The sequence below is a fragment of the Bos javanicus genome, chromosome 6 (assembly GCF_032452875.1).
Source record: "Bos javanicus breed banteng chromosome 6, ARS-OSU_banteng_1.0, whole genome shotgun sequence".
Taxonomy (NCBI): Eukaryota; Metazoa; Chordata; class Mammalia; order Artiodactyla; family Bovidae; genus Bos; species Bos javanicus.
Genome location: NC_083873.1, coordinates 50,351,209 through 50,365,065, shown reverse-complemented (window position 1 = coordinate 50,365,065; position 13,857 = coordinate 50,351,209). Strand labels below are relative to the sequence as shown.

Sequence of the window (13,857 nt, the reverse complement as noted above, 5' to 3'; positions counted from 1 at the left end):
GATGGCTTAGTGGGTAAAGAATCTGCCTGCCAATGCAGAAGACACAGCAGACTTGGGTTTAATCCCAGGGTCAGGAAGATCTCCTGGAGGAGGAAATGGCAACCCATTCAGTATTCTTACCTGAAAAATCCCACGGACAGAGGAGCCTGGCAGGCTATAGTCCATGGGGTCACAAAGAGTCAGACATGTCTGAGCACAGATGTATGCACAGGAACTATTTGCAATGAGTTTTAAGTTTTATTCACATAGATTCACTACATGCTAGAACACTGTAAAAAAAACAGTAATCATCTTCCTATCTTAAGGCAAAGAGGACAAGGGACATTCTCTTGAACTTCGCCTCCCAATTCTGAGACATTGTTCTATCATCTTGGTTCAATAAGCCCTATGTCTACAAAACCCAATCAATGAAACTGTTTTCTAAACCTTATCATCTACAAGTACTTCATCAATTCACTCGACCAATTTGGCAGTTAGCTTATTTTATCCTGTTTGTTTTTTTCTCCCGTTGCTTGTTGCTATCCTAGATGGTTTGGATGACTCATTCATCTGTTTAGCTTCAAAATTCTTTTGCCCCTATATTCAGTGACCTATACTCCCACACAGCTTTGGCAATCCACACCCATAGACACAAAATGGATTGTTTCTAAACAAAAGCACTCTACCATACTATCTAGAATTGTGAAATTCTCTTCTCTCATCCTCTATCCCACTCATGCCCACAAAATTCCTCTTCAGTGTGAAAGGCTAATGCTTTCCACTGCTTTGCCCTTCACATTTTAGCAGTCTCCAATCCTTCCTGGCTTCACTGTCATCTCTGCTTAATTTTGATCCCCCTGATAACACATTTTCATGGGTGCAATTGATTCTTCCATTCTTTGACCTTCTCTCACAGCTGCCTTGCCAATCCCACCACCAAATCAATCCTACCATCTGCTCACTTTCCTCCTCATCCTGGGCTGCCAAGAGTTACTGAGAAAATTGAATAACCACGCTGATTGACTTTGCTACAAATTTATGATTTCCGATGTCAGCTGAACTCTCAGAGCTGCTTAGCAGCCCTATTACTCATTCCTACTTGGCTGGTCTTCCCATTCCACACAGCAGCTGTTCCCACCACACCCTCCTCAGATCTCCCTCTCCCACCCCCACCCACCTAAACCCCAAAACATGATCTCACCTCCTACTGCTGAGAACACTGAGGCTATCAGGCGTGACACCCCTCTACTTCCCTCCTCTGTCTCCAAATTTATCAGTATCTTTACTCATAAGGACTTTATTTTGCATCTGAGAAGAAGAATCCTTATTCTTTTGTTCATCTGACCTTTTCATTCCATTTCTAGTTGACTCTGCCAAGACCTTGTTTCATCAATGGGGTTTCTATTTTCTATTCAGTCCCTAAGCTTCTTTCAACCCACAAACCTACCTGAAGTTCCCTATTTTGTTAAAAAAAAAAAAAAGACCTTTTTTTCCTCTTTTCCACCATCAAATTACTGTTTTCTCTTCCTCCGTGCAAAAATTCTTGGCAAAGGACCTTGGTTTCAATAGGTCTTTTTACTTAAAACTGATTCCATACAACCTGATGAAATCTTACTTGGTCATCATGCTGATTAAAATATTAGAAATGCTATAGAAAAGAGGCTTTTCTCGCTCTTCAGTTTTCTTGATCTGAATGCTGGAAGTTTGGCTTTAATACAAATTCATTTATTTACTGTTTTGCCCCATTTTTGAAAGGCATTTAAATTACCTAGGATTTAGTTCCCTCATATTTCAGTTGCAGATGCATAGGTCAATTTTAAGAATACTCTGGGTTCTTTTGGGCTTCCCTGGTGGTTCAGATGGTAAAGATTCTGCCTGCAATGCAGGAGACCTGGGTTTTATCCCTGCGTCAAGAAAATCCCCTAGAGGTGGGAATGGCAACCTACTCCAACATTCTTGCCTGGAGAATTCTGACAGAGGAGCCTGGTGGGCTATAGTCCACCAGGGGTGCAATTAGTCAGACATGACTGAAGCAACTTACACTACTACTACTGCTACAGGTTTCTTTGAGCAAATTACCTTCATCCACTGAATTTAGTGTGGCAAAACTGTTATTCAAAGTGTGGTCCCCTTCTTGTCAACCAGAAAGTTGACAAGCAACGCCAAAAGGATATTCCAACATTCCCTCTCTGGAGTCTGAACAGTGAACTTGAAAGGAAGAGTTTACCAGTCACTACTGACCTCTGAATTGACTTCTACCCTCTGGAGCTGGAATGGATCTTTCTCCTTCCTGAGCATGTTCACCTTCCACAAGAGCTGATCTCCACCTATTGGTTCCCAAAGCCATCTTCAGTTTAAAATACTAAATTGCAAACTTGGTTTTTACTGCTTGAAAATAAATTTTATGATTAGGATTAAATGAGCTCTTCTGCATAATATTTTTATTGCAAAGTCTAGTTCCTAGTAAAAGTTAAGTCAATTTTTGCTATTATTATTTTTTGATATTGTTATTATTAGTATGTCTATGGACAGAAATGCTTTCCATTTTTTTCCAGCTTTTCACCACATAATTTTACTTTAAGTTCTACATTTCCTCAAATTCTATCTGGTCATTCTTCCCATGTTCCCTCTACTCTAACCACACTGGATGATGTGCTTTTTATCAAATAAATGATGAACTTTGATGCTTTCAATATTTTGCTTATGATTTCTTCTCCAGTTAAAATGCCTTTTTCTTTCCTCCTTAGTGTAAGTACATTTAATATAAGGCTCAATGCAAAAGCTGTTTGTATTATTCCCAAAAGTCTTTACTTTCTCTGTTTATCTCTGTTGTCCTTTAGAACTTGTAACACATCTGACACTCTTGGTAATGAGTTCCTTGAAAGCACAGATAGTATCTTTCCAATATTTATATTCCCAGACTCAAGCACAGTTTCTGGGATAAAGCAGGTATTCAATAATTATTTTTGAGTAGTTATTTCCCTCTAGTGATCTTCAGAATAGAAATATACACTCTGAAATTTATATATATATATATACACACATATATGAATATATATTAATAATATATATGGATACATATGAATATGTGAAACATACATACATGAGGAGAAAATATATATTTAAAGTATTTATTATATATCAAAACAAGTATGTGCATCCAAAATAATTCAGAATTTCTATACTTTTATGCTCCATTGGTTAATGCTTCAGCAGTCAGTGTATGATTCAACACTGACATTAGTATTCCTGACACACTTTACTTATGATATCAAGGAAAGTTATATTCAGAATTGGCAAATCAAGCATTGAGAAAATTCTAAATTATATGAAATGGTAAGATATTCTGAAAATATAATACATCAGAGATTGTACCTTTTCATAATAATATTAGTAAGGCAATTTTGATTTCTAAATAATTTTTTAAAGTAAAAATTTAATTCTTTCAATTAGAGAATGTATGGTAAATTGTCACTTCATGGATAACTAACATTAAAGACAAGATGGTATTCCTTCTGAAACCTATCAAACCCATTATAAATTTCAAACAATACAACCATTTGATTTAAAATTATATTAAAAAGCATACAAAATATGATTTATACAAGATTGTACATAAATATTATGCTAAAACATAAAACAGGCATTTTGAAAATTGTCCATTGAGAACGTGGATATTTGTCTATCAGTTCAGTTCAGTTCAGTCACTCAATAGTGTCCGATTCTTTGTGACACCATGAATCGCAGCATGCCAGGCCTCCCTGTCCATCACCAACTCCCGGAGTTCACACAAACTCATGTCCTTCAAGTCAGTGATGCCATCCAGCCATCTCATCCTCTGTCGTCCCCTTCTCCTCCTGCCTCTAATCCCTCCCAGCATCAGAGTCTTTTCCAATGAGTCAACTCTTCGCATGAGGCGCCCAAAGTATTGGAGTTTCAGCTTCAGCATCAGTCCTTCCAAAGAACACCCAGGACTGATCTCCTTTAGGATGGACTAGTTGGATCTCCTTGCAGTCCAAGGGACTCTCAAGAGTCTTCTCCAACACCACAGTTCAAAAGCATCAATTCTTTGGCACTCAGTTTTCTTCACAGACCAACTCTCACATCCATACATGACCACTAGAAAAACCATGGCCTTGACTAGACGGACCTTTGTTGGTAAATTGTCTTTGCTTTTGAATATGCTATCTAGGTTGGTCTTAACTTTCCTTCCATGGAGTAAATGTCTTTTAATTTCATGGCAGCAGTCACCATCTGCAGTGATTTTGGAGCCCAAAAAAATAAAGTCTGACACTGTTTCCACTGTTTCCCCATCTATTTCCCTATAGAACGAGTTAAATATTTTGCATACATAGGATATGTGCAATTTCTGCATTATATGGAATATTAAGAACAATCAGCAAAGCAGAATATAGGCCATCTTTGTTGGAAAATTTAACAATATGAGTAACACATATTAACCATTATTCACAAACCAGGGATTCTAAATTTTTGAAACACTGGATAGCCCATGGCATGCTGTGGGCCCTTTCAGCTCTAACAGATTGAAGCTGAATTTCCTTGGTTGTAAGTCAAAGATCACACAGAAAACATCCAGGCAGAAGGCATCTAGTCTAATAGAATATGTATCTTTTAATTGGAATTAAAGATGAAAAAAGAAAGAGAAAAAAACAGTAACTTTGCAGGCCGTGCCTTCAATATTGATGATCCTTAAAAATTCCACTGTTATAGAACTGTCAGAACAGTCTCACTACAAATGAAATCCTATGCATTGTTTTTTTTTTTTTTTCCCAAAAGAAAACAGTAAGTTTTAAAAGGGTCAGGACTGTGAAAATCATATCATCTGTGGCATAAATTCTTTTTTTCTAAACCATGAAACACAGAAAGTAAGCAAAAATCACTGAAAATACTTTAATGATATGCTACAAGGTCAAAATAAAATACTTTTGGGTAAGTGTGAAATGCTAATCAGCTTATAGCTTGAACAGTGAGCTCAGACAATGATAGGGGTAGAAATGAGATGGCATCGATTTGATGAGTGACAATTCTTCAGCCTTCAGCCTCAAGATAGCCTCTGAGGGGTGACTTACCTGAGATCATAGCTCAACATCAAGGGAAGTCTTTTGTGACAGTCATTATTTCAGCAAGAAAATTTGTATATTTAAATGAGGCTTTCTATCTATATGCAAACATAATATAGATTTGCTATAGCACCATACATAAACATTTAAGTTGAACTGAAGTCCATGTTCAAAGAATAGTTTCAAGTCTATTGATTTTAGAAACATTTCTTTTGTTATTGTACTAAATCCTCTACTAAGGAAATAAGTCTCTAGAGAGGAGCAGTGTATTGGTACCAAGAAATGACCAGAGAGAGACTCTCTCTACTACTTATTCCACATAAAGTGTGGCCACTAATAGCACAGCATTCCAAGTCTAAAAGAAATATCTCTGTTGAAGAACAATCCAGATCCCTTTCAGGATATTTGTTTCTTTCTTTTCTTCATAAAGCTCTGAAAATTGTTCCCCTAAGAAATTAAGGCCTCCACTCTGCTATACTTAAATACCTCTGCCATCTAACTCCCATTTCTCTTAGAATCATGTTGAATCTCCTTAACATGAACTCTAATGCTGTTTATATCTTGATCTATTTCCTGGTTTCCTTTCAGACCATTCTGCCTTAGCATCTACTTGTACTACCCCAGACCCCTTACTTTTGGCACCATCTAGTTATCACATCTGGTTAACATAGTTATCTTTGTAATAATAGGATTTCTGCACTAGAGTAGATCCTGAGTAATACACAACACAAGCTCTAACAAAGCTTATATGATTTATGATATATATGTATCTAAATAGGTGCATATTACCTTAACTGTTACCCAAGATTTAATTCCTTATAGGAATTGACATCCTCCGCACCTAATCTATTGTAGAAATGCAATAAATATTTATTGAGGAACTACTTAAACATTTCAATGAATGACCTAGAATCACATAAAATTCCCATCTATATCATCAAATGAATTCAATCACTGTTTAATAAGCATTTACTAACTTAGAATTTATTAACCTACTATAGGCAGGCTTCCCAGGTGGCACAATGGTTAAGAATCTGCCTGCCAATTCAGGAGACATAAAAGACAGAGGTTTGATCCCCAGGTTGGGAAAATCCCCTGGAGAAGGAAATGGCAACCCACTCCAGTATTTTCACCTGGAGGATTCCATGGACAGAGGAGCCTGGGGGAATACAGTCGGCTGCTGTTACTGCTAAGTCGCTTCAGTCATGTCTGACTCTGTGCGACCCCATAGATGGCAGCCCACCAGCACCACCGTCCCTGGGATTCTCCAGGCAAGAACACTGGAGTGGGTTGCCATTTCCTTCCCCAATGCATAAAAGTGAAAAGTGAAAGTGAAGTTGCTCAGTCATGTCCGACTCTTAGTGACCCCATGGACTGCAGCCCACCAGGCTCCTCCGTCCATGGGATTTTCCAGGCAAGAGTACTGGAGTGGGGTGCCATTGCCTTCTCCAGGAATACAGTCTATGGGGTCTTAAATAGTAGGACGTGACTGAGCACACACACTTCAACCTACTATAAGCAAGGCACTTTGCTCACAACTGAGGTGAGATGGCAAATATGTATCAGACTTAGGCCATTCTTGTGAAGAGATTATGATGTAACAATAAAATAAAATGTAATAGATATATTCACCTACGTGCACAAAAACTTTTCCATCATTAAAGGTAGGAAGCCCCAGCTAACATAAAATCATGCAGATAAAGTGACTTAAAATTAGCACTCATGACCTGGTAATCAGAAACAGCTTAACAAAAGAAGAATCAAGGAAGGAAGGATTCACTCATGTGAAATTAGAAGACAGAGATTTGCTGGAGGAGATGAAAGTAAAGGTTAAGGTAAACTGGTAAGAAAGTGTGAAGCTGGCAAAGTCACTCAAAAGTTACCGGGCTTAACTGGAACATAGAGTTCATTAAAAGAAGAATGAAAAGTAAAAATGTGAGAGGGAGATTAGTGAGAGAAATAAGATTCTAAATTAAGAAACTGGAAATTGATTAGAAATGAGCAGGCGCTAAATGTTCCTGAGCGTGGCCTAAGAAGCAAGTCATTCTGTCCTTGCAATGTATGGGATACTTCAGCCTTCAGTGTAATATCTGAGTACATCATACATATTTTGTACACAACTTTAATAGCAGTTCAAGCATGCTTTCCATGCCTAGCCATGCTCTATTTTATCTTACAGTCTTGATCAGCTGCCAGTAGCAAACAGAGAAAGCATTTCTTATTTAACACATATTTTTATGATCCTGTATTGCTAGATGGCACAGTAAGTGAAGTAACTTCCAATAACAGTTATCAGGGCATATCAATTTCTTATTCAACTAAACACAAAGTAATGGTGACTACTGAAATATGATGCTAGAGACATCTACGTGAAAAGCAATCAATCTAAAGATCTAACTGTAACATATATTTTAGAACAAATTAACTGGAAAAATTACAGCAAACTATTTCAAGAAAACTGAATAAAGCATTCCTCACAGTTAAACAAAACTGAATGGCAACAGAAATGATGTAGCAATAACCAAAAAGAAAATACCACAGTGTAAAACGTGCCTTCCACAATCATGACAGTGATTAACGTAATTAATCACTTTATTTTGATTAATATAATTCTAAATATTCAAAGAAGGTGGAGGTAAGAATATGAGCTCACCAAATTACCCTCCTGAAGTATACTTGAAATAAATAAATAAATCTGTTAGATATTTCACCAGTGTTTGTTTTAATCAGTAGTTTCTAAATGCTAAGAGATATTCCTGGAAACAGTTCAAACTATGTGTTAATAATTGATCATGATTTACTATAATCTCCTTTATAAATATAACTATGTTTTATAAGCATGTTTATATGCTAAACATAGAAATAACCTAAACAATCCCCCAAATGCCTTTCTGAGACATACTGAACAGTAAGCTTATTTATAAACTTTATGAAGTCTACACCAAAAAATAATTTCAAAATCAAATTTAAATTCATGTAAGGGTTTAAGGAAATCACGATCTAAAGTCAGGCACATCTGAAGTTTGAATCTCAAACTAACTCATGACCAGTGTTTTGGTGTAAAACAAATGTTAGTTTTTAATAGTACTCAGACACACATATAATTATGGTGGACAGTATTGTGAATTGCATTCAGACTGCTTCTGGAATCTTAGCTCAACTAGTGAATGGCTACATGACTGGTGTCACATTTCTGAGCCTTTCTTTAATAATAGCTGTTATTTATACATTCTCACTTTATGCCAGGCATGGCCATAAGTGTCATATATCAAGTTATACTTACTCATTATAGGACATACAACTTATATAGCATATTAATGCATGCACATTTGCTAATGCTACCATAAGACTACTAGTATCTTCATTTAAATACATGACAGGTTAAGTAACTTGCCCAAAGTCTTAGACTGGTCCATAATCAATGCTCTAAACACTACATTTTTAATTCATGGATTATATATGCTTTTAAGTCATATTTTCACAGGAACTCCAAGAGAGGACAAAATACATTTCAAATGTTCAGTAAATGTATTTAAATTGAAAGATCACTCACAGATCAGATCATTATCAGGTAACAGATTAAAAATTAAATTGCAACTTTCTGATTATCTAAAGATATAATAACACCATTAAAAAGAAAGAAGCTTAAGAATAACTTATCTTAATGTTCATCCTAGCAAAAACGTTTACTGAATAATTTTTTTTACCACAAGGTCAAATTAATCCTTATTTTAGAAAACTGCTGTTTTTGTTCAGTCACTAAGTTGTGTCTGACGTTTTGTGACTCCATGGGCTGCAGCATGCTAGGCTTCCCTGTCCTTCATTATCTCCTGGAATTTGCTCAGATTCACGTCCACTGGGTAAGTGAGGCTATCTAATCATCTCATCCTCTGCTGCCTACTTAGAAACTAAAACTTCCAATTGATTATGCACTATAATTAAATTCATAATTTTTACATATTTCTATTCCATTTGCCAAAAATTTATGCTAAATGATAAGGGAGCAATTTGAATTGATGTGTTAGACAAAAGTCAAAGAGAAAAAAATTTAAGTATTTTTTTTCTCTTTATAACGTTTTGCTTAACAATATCTTTGCTGCTGCTGCTGCTGCTAAGTCGCTTCAGTCGTGTCTGACCCTGTGCGACCCCATAGAGGGCAGCCCACCAGGCTCCTCTGTCCCTGGGATTCTCCAGGCAAGAACACTGGAGTGGGCTGCCATTTCCTCCTCCAATGCATGAAAGTGAAAAGTGAAAGTGAAGACGCTCAGTCGTGTCTGACTCTTAGCGACCCCATGGACTGCAGCCTACCAGGCTCCTCTGTCCATGGGATTTTCCAGGCAAGAGTACAGTGTCTTTAGATTTCCATAAATACTCAGTTCTGTGTACAATAAAGTATCTGTGAGCAGCATGATAAAAGTTATGTTCCAAATTGCATCCATACATTAACTGCCAAAAGAGGCTACATAATAATTTTTGAAAGTGAAAAAAAAGTCCTCTGGACCTTCTATAATATGCAAAGTCAAAGGAAATGGATAGCCTAATGATACAGCCACGAGGAGGTGGCCAGCAGAGTTCAGTGATTGGGAAAGAAAGCTTGACAAAATCTAGGTATATTAGTCAGTTCCTTAAAATATTTTATCTCTCTGCAAGTTCTGAATTGTCAGCAGTGTAAAAAGTACCTCCAGAAGGAGTCTGTATTTTATACCTCTATATTCATAACTACTGTAGCCATTTTTCATACTGCTGTAAAAAGGCAGAACCAATCAGCTGGCAGATGACTGTCTTTGGCTCAGCAGAAACTTCCATTTCGTGTAATAAAGACAAACACACACAATCTGAATACATTCTCACTGGGGAAGCATGGAGGGGTGGAAGACTCCTTTCATGTCATTTACTTTATAAGTTATTTCTAAGATGCATATTTTTTTTTCCTCAGGCTGTCCAAAGGCAGAGTTCCATTGTGCATTTCCAAAATGCAGTCCTTTGTAAGTAATTTCAATGGCCCTTAATAAAATCCTATGAATCACATTATACATTCAAAAATATGATCATTCTAATACATATCTTTCATGTTTTTCTCTCAAAATCGTAAGCAGAACTTCTCTTTTACTGAAGTGTATCCTTTAGGCATTTACTTGTGGTCATTTGGAATTTAAAATGTACTTCATTTAACACTATTGCACATATAGTAATTTGATAGGCTTTTAATTCGTGGAAGGATTCATACCATAAAAACGCTTTAAAAATCTGTTCTAGATTCAGATAAAAAAGTATATGTATGTTCTCTTCTTTTAAAATGAAGAATTATTTTTAATTCTGGTAGAATATGATACGAAAAGTGAAAAAAAAGTGAAAGTGTGAGTCACTCAGTCGTGTCGGATTCTTTGTAACCCATGCATGTGATAAAACCATCAACAATTCTAAAGCTCTCTTTCTTTTTTTTCCTTGTCTCCACTAGACCCATTGGGAGTACAATGGCTTAGGTCACAACATGAAACATCATGCTAATTAATCTGCTAATTAACTGGTATAAGAAATATATTGCATGAAGCAGATTGCTGTATTACTTTGTTTCAACTTTTGTGTAACCACTAATTTAGAATCATCTAATCATGCTCTTTAATCTAAATGTTAATCTCAGATGGCAGTAACACATGACTGCTGAGGAGCTCCCTTGTAAGACACGTACTGCATTTCTTCCCAGTACTAAAAATGGTTTACTGAAAGATGAAAAGATGCTTTGTTTACAGATCCTTGGTATTCATTTGAATATAATCTCTTCTAATGCAGTACTAATAACAAGATATCCTCAAAAACATTTGCTCAAACATCTTCATCCAAATAGTGAGACATCTGTTTGATAAGTTATCACAGGATTTTTATTAAAAAGGCTCATATAACCAATTGCTTCGTTAATATCATTAATATTTTCCTTAACACATTTTTTTGTTTGATTACGTGACTTATCAACCAAGGTTCAATTTGGGGTTCAAATAAATGACAGATTTGTAACTAATAAATATTAAGGGGTTTTAAAAAGTCAACCAGCAGAATAGTTAGATTACGCGATACCCACTTGAAATCTACTATCAAGAGGCAGCCGGTTTCTGATCTTTCTGAAATGCATATACCAAATGTCTGCTGCTTTCATAAGCCTGACACACAGGGGAGAAAAAGTCCTTGCTGACCTGCCTTTTAACTGCTAGACACAGAGAGAAGAAGAAAGATTAGAGACCTAGGTCCCCCTCAGTTGCTACTGAGACAGATTTTCACTGACACAACTGGGCAATAGCAATTAAAAAACAAGGTTGAGCTATACCTGATCTCAGAACACCAATCTCTTAAAACAGGAAATGTTCACTTTCCCTCCAACATCTAAGGATTGAGTCTAGAAAGATATTCATTTTTAATCATATTAATCTTAACTCCTCATTAGAAATTCACAAAAAGCAGCACAAGATAGGTTATTATAGGGGAATTAACATCCACGAAAATATACAGTAGCCAGCTTTTTCATAAAAAACTGTAGAAATTATTACAATGTATAGTCTAATAAAAATCTGTAGTTGGCTTTTTTCTTTTCGGTTGCTAAACTATGATATAAACTTAAAATATAACTTTCTCTTGTTTTCACTAGCAATTCTATGAGTTTACAAGAACACAGAGCCACTTCTGAGGCCTACATTTTCCAAAGTCACATTTATTCAATATATTTTATCTAGAAAGTAGTTTAAAATAGGCCAAACTGAGCATTTTCAATGCTTATTTTTCTTCTCTCCAATATGCTTACTTAACCAACTACTATATTTAAAATGAAAGCCACTGACTTCGCCGATACTAAATATGATCCAATTCAATTCAGCACGTATTTAGTTTATATTTCATTCATTCAAATCTTATCAGCCAATAAATGCAGCACTGTTTTCTGCTTAATGAACTACTTTGAAAATAAAGCCCTCATCATATTTAACAGATATTAAATATTTTCAAAGAATAACAACTGCCTGTTTATGGATTGGCTGTCATAATCAGCATTACCCTTAGTTTTTATGATAAGCTGATATATTTTCCATTCTTAAGTTTCACAATTTTTAAGCTATTAATAATGTGAAAGAATCGCATTCCCTTATGATTGTGGATAAAGTGATCTCCAAAAATTGTTTCTTAACCTTTTGGAAACTTTCATCATGTAACACAGGCTTGATTTCAGCTTTCACAGTTTCCTTTCACTTGTCTATGACTGAAGAAATTACAGCTCACAGAACTCCCAGATTTGAACTGTAGTGGATCAGAAACTTATTCCCCTGGAGAACTTGGGCCTGCACAATTTTTCTAAGTTTCACACCATAGCATACAGAAAAGAGTGAGGGCTTGGCATTACACTTTTCTGTGAGGTGCCTTTTACTTCACTTTTGCCAGTGATACTGAGTTTATTTTGGCCCATGAACATCTCAGCCAACAATCACCTCATTCTATTCATGTCAATTATAAAAACAATAAGAAAATTAATAATACCATTGTTTATTGAGTTCTTGTTATGTCATACTCACTTTACCTGGATGAATCTCATTTAATCATCACAACTAATTTATGAAGTAGATACTGTTTTAACTCCATATTATATACAAAGCAATGGAGGCAGAGAGATGTTATTCGTTCAAAAGTCACTCAAGTTATGTGCATGAACCATGTTTCAAACTCAGGCAGCCTGGATTCCAGACCCTGAAATCTTAACCACTGTGATATCCCATCATTTAGCACATGGCATTGTAACATTCAGCCTGCACGGCTGGAATTCCCATTAGACTGGGAGCTCTCCCTATTCAAAGAATGCAGCTGACATATTCCTCAGTCCACTCAGATTCCAGCAGCAAAGTCTTTATTTAAAAAGAAGTTGCAGCAAATAGTACATATTTATATTAATACACTTTAAGCATGCAAAACAAGTAAGAGAAAAACTTTTCTCTTCTTCCCTTTATACAGTATTTAGAGCAGACCTTTCACCACAGATTCCATCTTTATCCAATATTTCAGTGAGCTAGAACATCTGAATACCTTTCACATCTAAGTCATGCATTCTGAATCTGCCTCACACAGGTTAATAGATGTGTGATCTAGGGAACCACAAAATTTATCTCTGCACCCCCAAATAGTTTCAGAACCTATCTTGAACTCCTAACTATAATTGTGTTTGCCATGAAAGCTGTGACCCACCTATTGAATGTGGCCTCTGAAACCAGACTGCCAGGGCTCAATGCTCAGCAGTACCTCCTGCTAATTCTGTAGCTTTGCAAATTTACCAAAACTCTCTGTTCCTCATTTCCTCATCTGTAAAATGGGTCTCATGCAATAATAGTATCTAACCTCATGAGGTTGTTATAAATATTAAACAGAGCAATTACTATATCATCTGTACAGAGTAGGGTCTTGGGAACTTAAGTTTAAAATACTATCAGAGAAATATGAAAATCTGTTTGACTATATATACCAAAACAGTGAAGTAGAATAATAGTAGCCCCCCAAAATAGCAATAACTAAAAACAAATTTTCATTCCCAATGATATTTTTTTAATCCATGTGTATTCAATCTGATGGATTCTGGACATAATTTTTCAAATGGAATTCCCATTCACAATTATACTGCTCTGTGTAGCTATTTCCCTCAAGCCAAGTCTAGTCTCCTCTCCCTCCTCTCTTTTTTTCCAAATGGATAGAGGCAAAGGACAAGTGTAGAAGTTTTAAGTAGAGATACCAGGACTTGGGAGAGGTTTGATAGGTCCCATTTAAATTTTTAATC

At 36.0% G+C, this 13,857-nt stretch overlaps 1 protein-coding gene across 8 annotated transcripts in view; it reads right to left on the bottom strand.

The window, feature by feature from the left end:
* PCDH7 (protocadherin 7) overlaps positions 1-13,857 on the bottom strand; it is a 475,887-nt gene that overhangs the window by 382,901 nt on the left and 79,129 nt on the right. The gene's annotated exons all lie outside the window — the stretch shown is intronic.